At 46.6% G+C, this 12,200-nt stretch overlaps 1 protein-coding gene across 1 annotated transcript in view; it reads right to left on the bottom strand.

Moving 5' to 3' along the window:
* Positions 1-6,632: 6,632 nt before the first annotated feature.
* KIF5C (kinesin family member 5C) overlaps positions 6,633-12,200 on the bottom strand; it is a 151,369-nt gene continuing 145,801 nt past the window's right edge. The window contains exon 26 of the mRNA XM_005859294.2: positions 6,633-10,397. The gene's annotated coding sequence lies outside the window, so the exon portion shown is untranslated. The remainder of the gene's footprint in view (positions 10,398-12,200) is intronic.

The following is a 12,200-nucleotide window of genomic DNA, read 5'->3' as shown; positions in this document are numbered from 1 at the left end:
AGGAAAATAAAATGTGTGGTCACCTTTGTGTTAGCCCTTTAAGTCCCAAAGAAGATGAGACCTTCCTTGCCAGGACTCCTGACACCTCACTCCAGCACCCACCCCCTCCACACCCCACCTGCGTCTCGCTTTGCTGTTTGAACAGCTGAGGCTATTCAGCTAACACGTTCAAGCGACATCTTTCAAACACGTAGAGGTTTTGTTCTACTTCCTGAAGCCACCGGCTAATTAGGTACTGAACAGCCTGCTTCAGCCTGGTGCCATTTAGTTGTGTGAGGCCCACAGTGGGAAGTGCTCCTCTCCTGACAGATCTCAGCAAGAACAGAGTCTAAGGCAAGACCAGGGAGGCAGCGGCTGCAGCAAGAGTGGTTAGCAAAGTCATGTTTCAGGGGCGCCCAGAAGTGTCAGCTCAAGCATTATCAGGCAAATCCAGAACCCTCTCTTTTGGACTGGGGACATTCTCTCCACACTGACCAAGGGCAGCCAAGGAAGTATGTGTTTCGTTGGGATATTGATGCTCACCAATCACAAAGTCCTGATGTAGCAAAAAGTGGAAATAGCCCAGAGTGTGTTCAGCTCACATCTCACACACCAGGCCGGCAAGCAAAATTTCCAAGGAGACACACTACCTGCTCCAGTTTCGTTTTCCGGAAAAGAGGACCATGAAAAGATGCAGATGGCCCCTTCGGCCTGTGCTTGACCCTGAAGTCAGGCAGCACGTCAGCTTTTCTGCATTTATCCCTCAGTATCCTCCACACTCTCGAACACTGTGGTGAGTTTGCCGGGCAGTCTAAGACATCCGCTGGGCGGGTGCTTGCCCCTTTCACTTGGGTTTCAGAGCAAGCACTGAAGCATGGACTACATTCTGTGGGTCTGCTTACAAAATTACTGGCTACAAAAATGTCCAAATGGCTTTGCTGATGTATTTCTAACCCCGGGAAAGATCTTGATGCTCCCAAATTTACTTCTTACTTTTGAAGGTAACCAAACATACTTATCATCTCTTTCATCTACAAGGTCACAAAGGAGCTGAAAGACCCATGTGGAGAAAGTTCTTTGCAGAAAATCACAGTTCTGTTACCGTTAACCCACCAAGCGAAAGCTTCCTCATGACCTTCGCACTTGCTGGTTCTTCTGTCTGAAACTGTCTCCAGATCTTTGCATGGCCGGTTCCTTCCATCATTCAGAGAGGCCTCTCCTGGCCACCAAGTTGCAGTAGACCCATGACACTTGCTATCAGGGTGTCCTGTTTCTTTACCCAGCACTTGAATGTACTGAGTCCTCTTAGAAAGTGGTGTTCACTGGCTTATAACTTGCCTCTAAGAAAATGAAGACTTTTGTCTGTTTACCACTGCTCTCCAGCTCTGAAGCAATGCTGAATACAAAGGAGGTGCTCAAGTACAGGGTATACACACACTTTGAATAGTTATAAAGGCAGTGTTTATTAAAATGCATTTCATTTTCAAAATGTAATAGACTCTACAGATATCTTGTGTATACATTTTGGGGACACCCTGTATTTGTGGGGAGAATAACTGAATGCTAATATTTTTGCAGAACGCTTGGAGTTCATCACATGGAGATTTCAGCTGCAGAGGCCAGATAACTCATTGGAGGCCCCCGTTACCACGGGGAGGAGTGGGAACTACTGGAACTCCAGTCTCTAAACTGCGACTGTCCACCCTGGATCACCAGGGCCCTGGCACATAGTACACACACAACAAATGTCTGTGGCAAAACATGTCCCCCCAACTCATAACAAGCAGTGCTTGACCGCATGTCAGAGAGGCTCCCGCTGCTATCAGTTACGGTTGTTTGCAGGCGGAGGGGTGGTGCAGCGGAGGGAACCCTGACTTGAGCAAGGTCTGGACTCGGTCTCCCCATGTGACATAGGATGGTCACTTAACATTCAGACAATTCCCAGTGTCTCTGCACCTTTCTCTGCTACTCCGAGGATTGGTGACATACACTTTATGTCTTCAAGAATGCCCTAATGTATTGGCTCAATATAGTGAAGCGAAAACCACCTTAAAGGGCACTATTTATCTACAACAACTCTTAGGGGGGAACGGGGAATGGCAAAAACTGAGATGGGCAAGCCGAGGGCTGTGACGGAAGGAACCTGAGTTCTAGAGGCAAAACAGCCACGGGCGGGACCTTGGGCACAGTACTTCACCTCTTTGGACTTTGGTTTTCTCCTGGCCCAAGGTCTGAAAAGAGTTGAGCACAAAGCAGAGGCCATGATCACGGTTCTCTCGTGTTTAGGAGCAGCTGGCCCCCGTGCAGAGGACAGACCTGCCTCCAGGGTGCGGCACCAGGAGGGGCCTTCACACAGGCTCTTTAGCAGAGGAAGCAGACAGCTTGTTTCCAGACGCTGGCACGAGCCAAGGGTGCTTTTGTGTAGCAGCTTGGCTAAGTGATTCCGTGAGCTCCTCTAATCTCTCTGTGGGGAACTTGTTAAGCGGCTGCAAGGATGCGGTGGGGAGCAGGCTCTGCAACAGCTGTGGCTACTGGGAAGCCAATGGACCCGACTCAGGATCCCACGATCCCACCCAGGGCCTTGCAGGAGCCCCGGTATGAACAGCCACCGGGCACACAGTATGGGCACTGGCCCCAAAGCCCCTCAGCGGGGTTACTGGGAGAGCAGGGTATGTATGTGGGAGAACAAGGTAACAATGAGGGATTCTGCAGTCAACCCCTGAAATAGCCTAAGACGGCTTTTCCCCAAGAGGAAGGAGGGTGGAGGAGTGGGAAAGGAAGAACCCTAAATGGCAAGCTACGACAAGGTTTGACCTCAGGGGCAGAAGCAGGCGATCCTGTCTCCGCACGTTCTTGCTCCTCCTACTGGAAGCAAAGCTGCTGACAGGAAGGCACAGCCCGGGTCTGAGGCGAAAACATCTTCTCTGGGACGTTTCTGATGATTCGATCCCTGACACATGAGTAGCACTTTGCACAGTTTCCCAGCTGATTCTCATCACAAATGGTGAGCAGCAGCAGGCAGTGGACTAACCCTCTCCACAGCACAGAGAGGCCCTGGGATGCGGGGCAGCTAGCCCTCCACCAGCCTCCACAGCCGCTCGACGGGAATTACAGGCAAACCCAGGTTCCAGCTTCATCATTCTTCCACTTTGGAATTGTGGACGTAAAAGGGGCCACACAGTACACCTTACAAGCTCAGGGGAGGCCTGCATGGCAGGCCTTACACACACAGAGGCCTCAAGTACCCACACAGGCTGGCCTGAGAGGAAAACTGCCTGGTGTTTTCCTTGACAAAGGTCAATCCTCATCCTAACTGAGCCTGTCTGCTGCATCTACAATAAGATACCTTGGAATGTCAGAGTAATCCCCTTTTCCCAGACCCCCTCAGGGCACAACTCCCACCAGAGCATGAGGCCCAAAAATCCCTCACTGTTACCTTGTTCTCCCGCATACCATCTCTCTGTGCTATAAATGTTAATTGTGAACTCTCCTGTACCCACCAGTGTAAAAGCAGTATGTGTCCTTCCGCTTTACTTTTTATCCAATCCCAGAGGTTTCTCACTTTGCTTTCTCTGCCTACCTAATCTATCACCAATGGATTTCAAGTAACCCCCTTACATCATCTTCATTCTGGTGTGTAATTTTCTGGGGCATTTTCTCTATACGCTGAGATTTTGCTTCCCAGCAATTCACTGTTTGGACACTTCTTACCTCTACAGAATCATTGACTGTTTCCAACTTACAGAGGTTCAACACTACGATCTTTCGACTTTAGGATGGTGCGAACGCCGTGCCGTGATCTTTTCCTGGGCTGGCGACGCGGGGCACCTGCTCTCCCCTGATGCTGGGCAGGCACAGAGCCCGGAGGATGAGCACCGGTACCTGCAGTGCCCTGTGCTCTGGGCACGTCAAAGTTCGTGTTCAGCAGGTTAGGTGTGTAAGTGTATTTTTGACTTATGGTATTTCCAACTTAGGATGTGTTCGTTGGGACGTGACCCCTAGTAAAGAGGTCGAGGAGCATCCGTACTCAGTGGTGTCATGGCCTGCTAGCCAGTGTGCAGGGGTGTCCCAGGAGGGGGCTTTTCAGGGCAGCAAGGACACCTGGGTCATCTGGGTGGGGGGCAGGGAGGAACCTGTTGGCACTGGCTGAAGGTTAGCATCCCTTGGCCTAGAAAACTCTGCCATCAACCTGTCCCTCCAAGCCTGCATCAGCAGCACCCTTGGACAGGAGAGGTGCCGCTGGAGTCTGGCGAAGCAGGGCTCCTAGGAGAAGCCGCCCGTGCTGTTCCCATCCCTCCTGCAGCTGGACTTGCATGTGCAGGTGTGGTATGACTGGCATGTTTACTTGTTCTAAACCCACAGCACTAAAATGAGACCCTATTCATCTTCACGATGGGGGGAGGGGAGGGAGGCGCAGTGATTACCAGCAGGGCTCCCTGAACAGCCTCCTCCACGGCCTCACACAGACCCGGGGATGAGAGAACCCAACCAGTGCCGCTCAGATCCCTGGTGGAGCGAGCTGAGATGGGGCAAGAGAACCCTGCTTTATTTTTCGCTTAAGAAGTAGGGGGATATAGGCTATGTACTCAAACAAGCAACCAGAGATAATGTCCTAAAGAGAAAAAAGTCAACATGGATCATGATCAGTTGAATTCTCACTACACGGTCTGAAGTGTCTGCCTCACGTCTAAGTTTATGTTACTTATGGAAAAGCTTCTGACAACTGTGCGGCCACTCAGCCTTGCTTTAGGAGCCCCCCACCCCCCACTATGAGGCATCCTCTTTCATTACCAGTTCCATGATTCTTGCCTAGATACAGCTGATGGCTTAAAGGGACTCACAATGATGTCTCAGAGTCCAATCAAAGGAGGAAACAGAAAAGCTATAAAACTTTATATCAATTCTTCACAAAAGCATTTTTTGAGGCATTACACACACACACACACACACACACACACACACACACACGCATCATTCTGAAGTGGTTACTACCTGCAGAGAGCGCACACCTTGGGAGCAGACCACCTGGTTTTGAGTCTTGCCTCCCCCTCCTCCTCCTAGCTGTGAGACCTTGGGCAAGTTACTTAACTTCTCTGTGCCTGTTTCCTCCCGGGCAAAGCGGAGATAATGGTGCCGACCTCGTGGGTTTATTAGGAGGATTAGCTGGATTAATACATGTAAAGCACTTAAAACAGTGTCTGGCACCCAGCCAGAACAGTCTCGCATGAATTGTTGGTTGCCGCTTTCTGAGCATGAGGAGGTTCTGGTGCTGCTACATGTCGTTCAAAACAAGTTTGCCAATGGCTCTAATTTCATGTATACGTTCTGAAGGCATAGGAATCACTTGCAGTCTGACATGGAGAAGGGAAGGGTTTGGAGGGTGCTGAGCAGGGAGGAGCTCCCAAACAGAAGCACTGCATTGACCTGCAAGTCTCCTATGATTTTGAGCCCGACGAACTGCACAGAAAATGGTGTTTTCTGTGCCAAAGGGAAAGTAAAAATCCCGTGGCTCAGGGTGCCTTTTGCCAAACGAGCCCACATTTTCATCTGATGTGTCACCCAAGAGATTCCTCCTCCTCCTGTTATTTTATTATGTACATAAGACACAAGATGAAACCTGTCACAAGTGCTAGAATTAAACCTGCCAATGCACACATGTCACCGGTAATTGCCTTAGCAGATTACAGCTTCAGTTCCACCTTCTCCCAGAGGCCCCAGCCCCGGACTTCCGAGGCGCAGCCCCCACCCCGTGCAGCGCGGCTGACGGAGCCCTGGGAACAGCGCAAGCCTGCAGCTCTGGGGCCTATGGGCATTTCCCATGACATTGAACTCTGCCTTGTAATTGAGTTCTGGCAGGGGACTGCCTTCCCATTTTAAATAAGCAGGCTTGGGCCTAAAAACTCATCCATCCCATTTGTAGTTTTACTACATAAGTCACCTTTAACAACTTGGTATCTGGGAACTGACTCTTCCAAGTGCTTTAGCATTTGGAAGATGGGTAAGACATCATAAAAGCACATTATGCGCATTGCCCTCAATCCCACTTATAAAATGTTCATTTGGCACCCATCCTTCCCACTTGTAATTGATTAAAGCAGTATACTGCCTGGCTTGCATGCAACATTAACCAAATCAAGAATGAGAGGCTCCCAGCATCCCCTCGAGATCTCAGCACTGCACATTAATACTAATAATCAGTAGGTTAAACAGAAATACAAACACCCAACCCTTCTCCAAAGATGCCAGTGATCTTTCAATATATACAAGGCTCCACTGCATTAGCTGAAGCATGCCAATGCTCCAAAACATATTATAGAGTAAGTGCCCTTCTCGGGCAAGAAGAGGTTCGGCTAAGACACTGGTGTCTCCTGAGCTTTCACTCAATCCTGCTTTAACTCAAAGTTAAAACGTTTATTTACATCAGTCGCTATTGCTTGAGTGCTGAAGGGATAAGTGTCAGGTTTTCTTGGTTTTTCAATGGAAAAAAAAATTAAAACCAGATATTCAGCCTAAGCAAAAGGCAAAAAGGCCAAGGTTGACTTTGGTCGTGCGCTGAACTTGAGCTCCAGGTCACTGAAATGAATTCCTCTGAAGCCAGAAAATGGCTCACACAAACACTGGCATTGGACTCAAATAAGGGAAAACAGACCAGCCAAAGTTTAAGTCAAGTTTATTTTCCACTTTTAGTATTTTTCAAATTATACAACATGCAGTCTGCCAGAGTATCCATACATCTTCATTTTAGAACCCAGAAGAAACCAACATTTTCCATGGGCCAGGGGAGGGTTACTTCCAGATTTTTTGTTACATTTACTATATTACAGCATCGTTACTTGATATAAACTGCATTCTCCCCTTCAAACCACCAAGTGTGCCCACAATTTTTAAAATGAAAGCTACTGTACAGATACACAGAGCCCAGCAATCATACATCTGCAGTACACACTACATACTTTACAAACTAGACATGAGTAATTCTACTGATGCCCTCTTCCCCTCACCTCCACACCCAATGGCAACTGGTTAAAATGGATACATAACCTGCCATGTGCAGTCCGACTCCACAGAGCAGTGCTCCCTGGCCCTTGCCCATAATATTTCTAAAAAGTCTAAGTTGAATGTTAAATGAAGCTGTTGTAGTCTATGATGGTTCCTTCAACTTGTTCAAGATATGCAGGGTGAGCCAACAAAGGGAATGAAGTGAACACGCCCCCTGCCTCGCCAATGAAAAACTTCCCCAACGTGTCTTCTGTGCTGCTACAAACATGCACTGCAAAGAGGGGACTGTTGAGAGCTTTGATTTGCTTTCAGTTGCTCTGCAGGAAAGGAGAGCCCATGGCTCCTCCTTGAGTCCTGGTGACGGCTTGGTCTGGCCTTGGGCAGGAGTATCAGTTTCTTGTGTGAACTTAGGGCTTCAAAATACATTAGATGCTACGTTCTAGACAGACATTCTTATTTCTCCATTTATCCCAATATTTCTATGAAGCCTAATTTAATCATATGATACTATTTCTTTTAAAACCCTTAATCTACACTTAATGTTCTCCTTACCACTCGCCATTCAACAAAAGCCAACTGTACAGTGTTTAAAGAGATGATGCGCTTGTACAGAAGTCTCTGGTAAGTGACCAGAACACATTTGGCATTAATATAGTTTAGTCTCCAACCATACATCTGATATCCCCAACAGCATTCCTCTAAATTAACAATCCACTATCCTGCAAGTAGAGGTTATCTGAATAAACCACCTAGTATTCTCTTCAAGAATCAGAGTAAACATTCAAGAAGTAGCATGAAATATAAAATTATTTAAAGAAAAGCGCACGTGCACATGTACACACACACACCCCACAAACGCACCACTTATACACACACACACACACACACTAGCAAAAAGCAGCATACAACCAATATATAACCATAGGCTTGGCCTTCAGAAGTGTGGCTTTTTACATTTAGAATCCAAGTGTAATGGAGCAATAGTCTAAAAAAATTAAAGTTGCATACATGTGGCTTTCTAAACAAGTGGCCTACAGAATATATGATCTCAAAATTAGCTTATTAATAAAGTAATACTTAAGAATCTGCTTGAACGTACTGTATGATCCATTCCAATAATCTGCCTGTTGGTCACAGTGAGGAAACTTAGTTTCGAGGTCCTATAAAGATCAAAGCTAGGTGAACTGACTGGCTGATCAGCAACTAGCGGAAGTATCTTTAAGAGACATCAAAGCCAACTTTCTCTGTGAATAAAAGTGAAGTGAATTCTGTGAGTCCCTTGTGGAGATCAAGAAATACGGAACTACAAGTGACTGTTTCTTTGAAACATGAAAGGGCCATGCAATTCTTTAGAAGTAGAAAAGGGGTACCCAGGAAAAAATTACCTTGGAAAAAAACCAAAATAATCTATTAACAAGAGAGCCAAAAATAAATTATTGACCTTGGTTTAATTTCCAAACACAAAGTAATACAGTTGCATAACAGACAGTAGTGGTATGACAATTAGTAATTGGTAATCTTCTCAAAGACCAATGTTTTAGCATCTAAAATCAGAGGCAAGGTTATAAATATGGCATATGTTATCACCTGGTAAGGGCTGCAAAACCTGTCCTACAAGGACCCTTCTATCAGATTGCAAATAGCAATTGGGCAGTTTATACTGCACGAGTGCTGGCAACAACATAAGAAAATCAAACAGAAGAATTTTAAAGATGCAAAATTGTCATCTTTTTCAAATAAATACTTCAGGTAGAATTCATCCTCTTCTCTCCTTACTCCTCTCACCCCCAAAACAAAACACACACAAACAAAAAGCAACATTTAACAAATAAATTAAATAAAGCAGCTTTGCTTTGTTAGGAAATTTTATACAGGATTTTGGAGGTGAATTCAGTCCTTAGTGCTTTCTCCTCTCTCTCTCTCTCTCTCTCTCTCTCTCTCTGTCTCTCTCTCTCTCTCTCTCACACACACACACACACACACACACACACACGCACATGCACACGCACCTTGAACAATCTTCTGTCCACACAGCCACTAGAAAGCCCAACGTCTCCCCCACACATTTCATTCCGGGGTGACAGCAGCGGGGCAGTGCCAGCTCGCTCCTTTTGGGCAGGCACAGTAGTAGGAGGAGGGTGCCTTCACCGAGTTTGGTTGGTTGTCATGGACTTATCCTCAAATGTGTCAAAACGGTAGCAGCACAGAAGAACAACTTAATTGAATCCTTGTCATTTTCCCTGAAAACTTTACTACTTGGAAATCCATCATGTTCATATGCACACCAGGGAGAGTTGATTCAGTTTAGATTCATGTATCTGAATATAGCAACAGGTATATATTTTTTAAAATCCATCCATATTGATTTCTTCTAATTCTGCCTAAGAAGATAAAACCTATATTTGATGCCAAAAAGAGGACCTAAACAGTCAGAAAGATGAGTTAAAATAACTTATTGGTGGCAACTTATTCATAGGCACAAAAATTTGTCCATTACACTCTCCCCGGGGCTTCCTCTTTCAACTGCTGAATGATCCTGGATTTCGGCAACAATACCCCCTCGAGGCTTCAGATGGTTCCCTAGAGAAAGAGGCCATCCAGATGCCATTCCAGGTGGATCAGGGCGAAGGGGGCAACCCCACTTCCACTCATCCAACTCTGCGGCATTTCCAGCACTTCTGAAGGAGTGATGCTCACACCGGGCTGGCTGAGACTCGTCGCTGCCGGTTCAATAGCAAACAACTCAGAGGTGAATTTTATGACTTTTCACGTTCACAGAGATGTGTTTGAATGAACAAATTCTACATTGCTGCTGTCAGATTGTTTTTCTGCCTTGAAGAAATTTGCTTTGCATTTTAACGGATGTCATACTAAAAGGTGTACTTTACAGATCCAAAGATGTGACCAGGGTATTCAAAATGCTTCCTAGGAGTAATTTGTTTTGGAAAAGTGTTCAGAATGAAAATTTTGAACCCTATAGCAGCACTTTGTTCCCTAAAAATATAAAGTGTCTATTTTACAGGAAACCAGACAGTTTCAGCAGAGTGTGATCACCTGCCTCCACGGCACTTGGTTGTCCCCCCGCACCCTCTGAATGGCAAGTTGGGGCGTTTGCTGGACAGTGCAGGGGCCGCCCGAGACCACCCGAGGCCCGAGGCCCGAGGCCGAGTCCACAGCGGTGGTTCCCAGGAGTGAGTGGATCTTCTGTAATCACCCCTTCAGATTTCTCAGGAAGAGAGCGGTCCAAGCACACGTCTGCACACAGAACTTCTACACAGCTCAAATACCTGAAACGGGTGTACTGCAGATGGCTGGGTAAGGTGGGAAAAAAAAAAGGGAATAGGAGGGGGGGGGGGGGGGGGGGGGGGGAGGAATTGGTGATTAATTTCGTCCTTGACATGCTATGTGGAGAGTCAGATCTGTTGAAAGAGAACAAAAGAGAGAACACAGGTGTTAGAAGACACAATGGAAATTCACTCCTCAGCAAAAAAAAAAAAAAAATTGTTTATAGTTCTAGACATTTCGACCAGAGATGTCTAATAGAAATACCATGGGAGCCACCTAATTTTAGTTTTTGATTGGCCACATTAAAAAGTAAAGAGAAACAGGTAAAATTAATTTTAATAATGTAAGATTTCCTTTAACCCAATAATTCAATATATTATCCTTTCAATATGTAAGCAGCATTCCGTGGCGATGTTGTACATGACGATATTATTACTGAGATGTTTCACAGACCTTCTCCCGGTGTTTGCAATCCTCTGTATACCTGACCCCTTCAGCACACCTCAGTTTGCACTTGACCACATTGCACGTGCTCAGTCACGCGTGGCCAGTGGCCAGCGGATTGGACAGCACAGCCTCCTACTTACTGCTCTAGATTTAAGTGTGCAGCCCTAAAACATCCTCTCCCAAAAGCCACCGTCTATTGAAACTATAGATAATCAGAGAAACAGGACGCACTTCCCCCTTCCCCGGGGGAACTCACACACCACTTCTCACCTGCCAGCACCTGGGATCCCAAAGCAGGTCAGACACAGCCCCGACCTCAGGCTCTCTCGCCAAGACAGGGGTTCCCAGTCCTGAGAGGGATGCTTCCCCTGCCTGGGGTGATGGTTACGCAGTGGAGCACCCGTGATTTCACTCCACTCGCCACCGGACGCTCGTCAGGCCTCCAGGATGGAAGTCTGGGCTGGTCCCGACCCAGAGGCCAGCCCTTTGCACCAACGCCCGTGAGCTCAGCTTTCAAGAAGAAACTGAAGGGCGGCTTCCTCACCCCGGCTGGAAGCCCCGGACTGTCTGTGATCTTGCCTGTGAGTTTTGGGCAGAACTCATGGTGGATGTTGGGAGGGTCGGGAGGGGAGAGAGAGAGGGATGGGAGCCTCATCCCTGTGGGAACTACCTGGCACAGGAAATATGAGACACTAAGAAAACCCAACTGCTCTTAGGATAAGCAGGAGCAGAAGAAAATGGAAATCGTGTAGAAGGGGGAAAAGACTTAAAAAGAACTCCACAGCCTAACAAATACTGCTTTCTGTTTTTGCCTCTAGAAAGCTGTAACCAAATTTAGTGCTCAACTGTGGTAAGTATCTCGGATTCCTGCGATAATGCTCTCTTCTTCGCTAACCTTTTTCTCTCCTCTCCCCTGATTTATAAGTTATAATAATGTAAGCAACCTCACATATTTTGTATAAATAAGCAGGATATAAATTATAAATAAGAGGAAAAATCAGGGCATGGAAAGGGATTATAAAAGCAGATAAGATCAAAGTGCATAGAAAAAAAACCTGCGAGAAATATAGAACAAAAACTGAATAGGAAAAACAAAGCGAGAGAGAGAGAGAGAGAGAGAGAGAGAGAGAGAGAGAGGACACAGATTCCTTTTAAGATCGCCTCCTCGCTGACACAGAAGACACCCGGGGAGCTTATCTGTTAAGTACCTCTCTTGCTCCAACAGTATAATCATAGCGATTACAAAGCTCCCAATTAAAAGTGGTTTGAACAGCCTTGTGGGGTGATGCTCACACCGTGTTTAGAATCACAGAGAGGTTTTTCTTAGGGAAGAGCATCTTCAATGGCTAGCCTTTCTGCTGAGATGTGTGCTCGCCCATGTTAGGACCAGAAATGGGAAACCTCTGAAAGCTCGGTCATAGTTGTCACGTAAACCCATTGAGCTGAAAACCAGTAGCCCGGGCAGGCTTTCTGAGCACCACACTGAAGTC

This window comes from Myotis brandtii, unplaced genomic scaffold (genome assembly GCF_000412655.1).
Source record: "Myotis brandtii unplaced genomic scaffold, ASM41265v1 scaffold125, whole genome shotgun sequence".
NCBI classification, from domain to species: Eukaryota; Metazoa; Chordata; class Mammalia; order Chiroptera; family Vespertilionidae; genus Myotis; species Myotis brandtii.
This window is presented reverse-complemented; position numbering and strand designations above follow the sequence as displayed.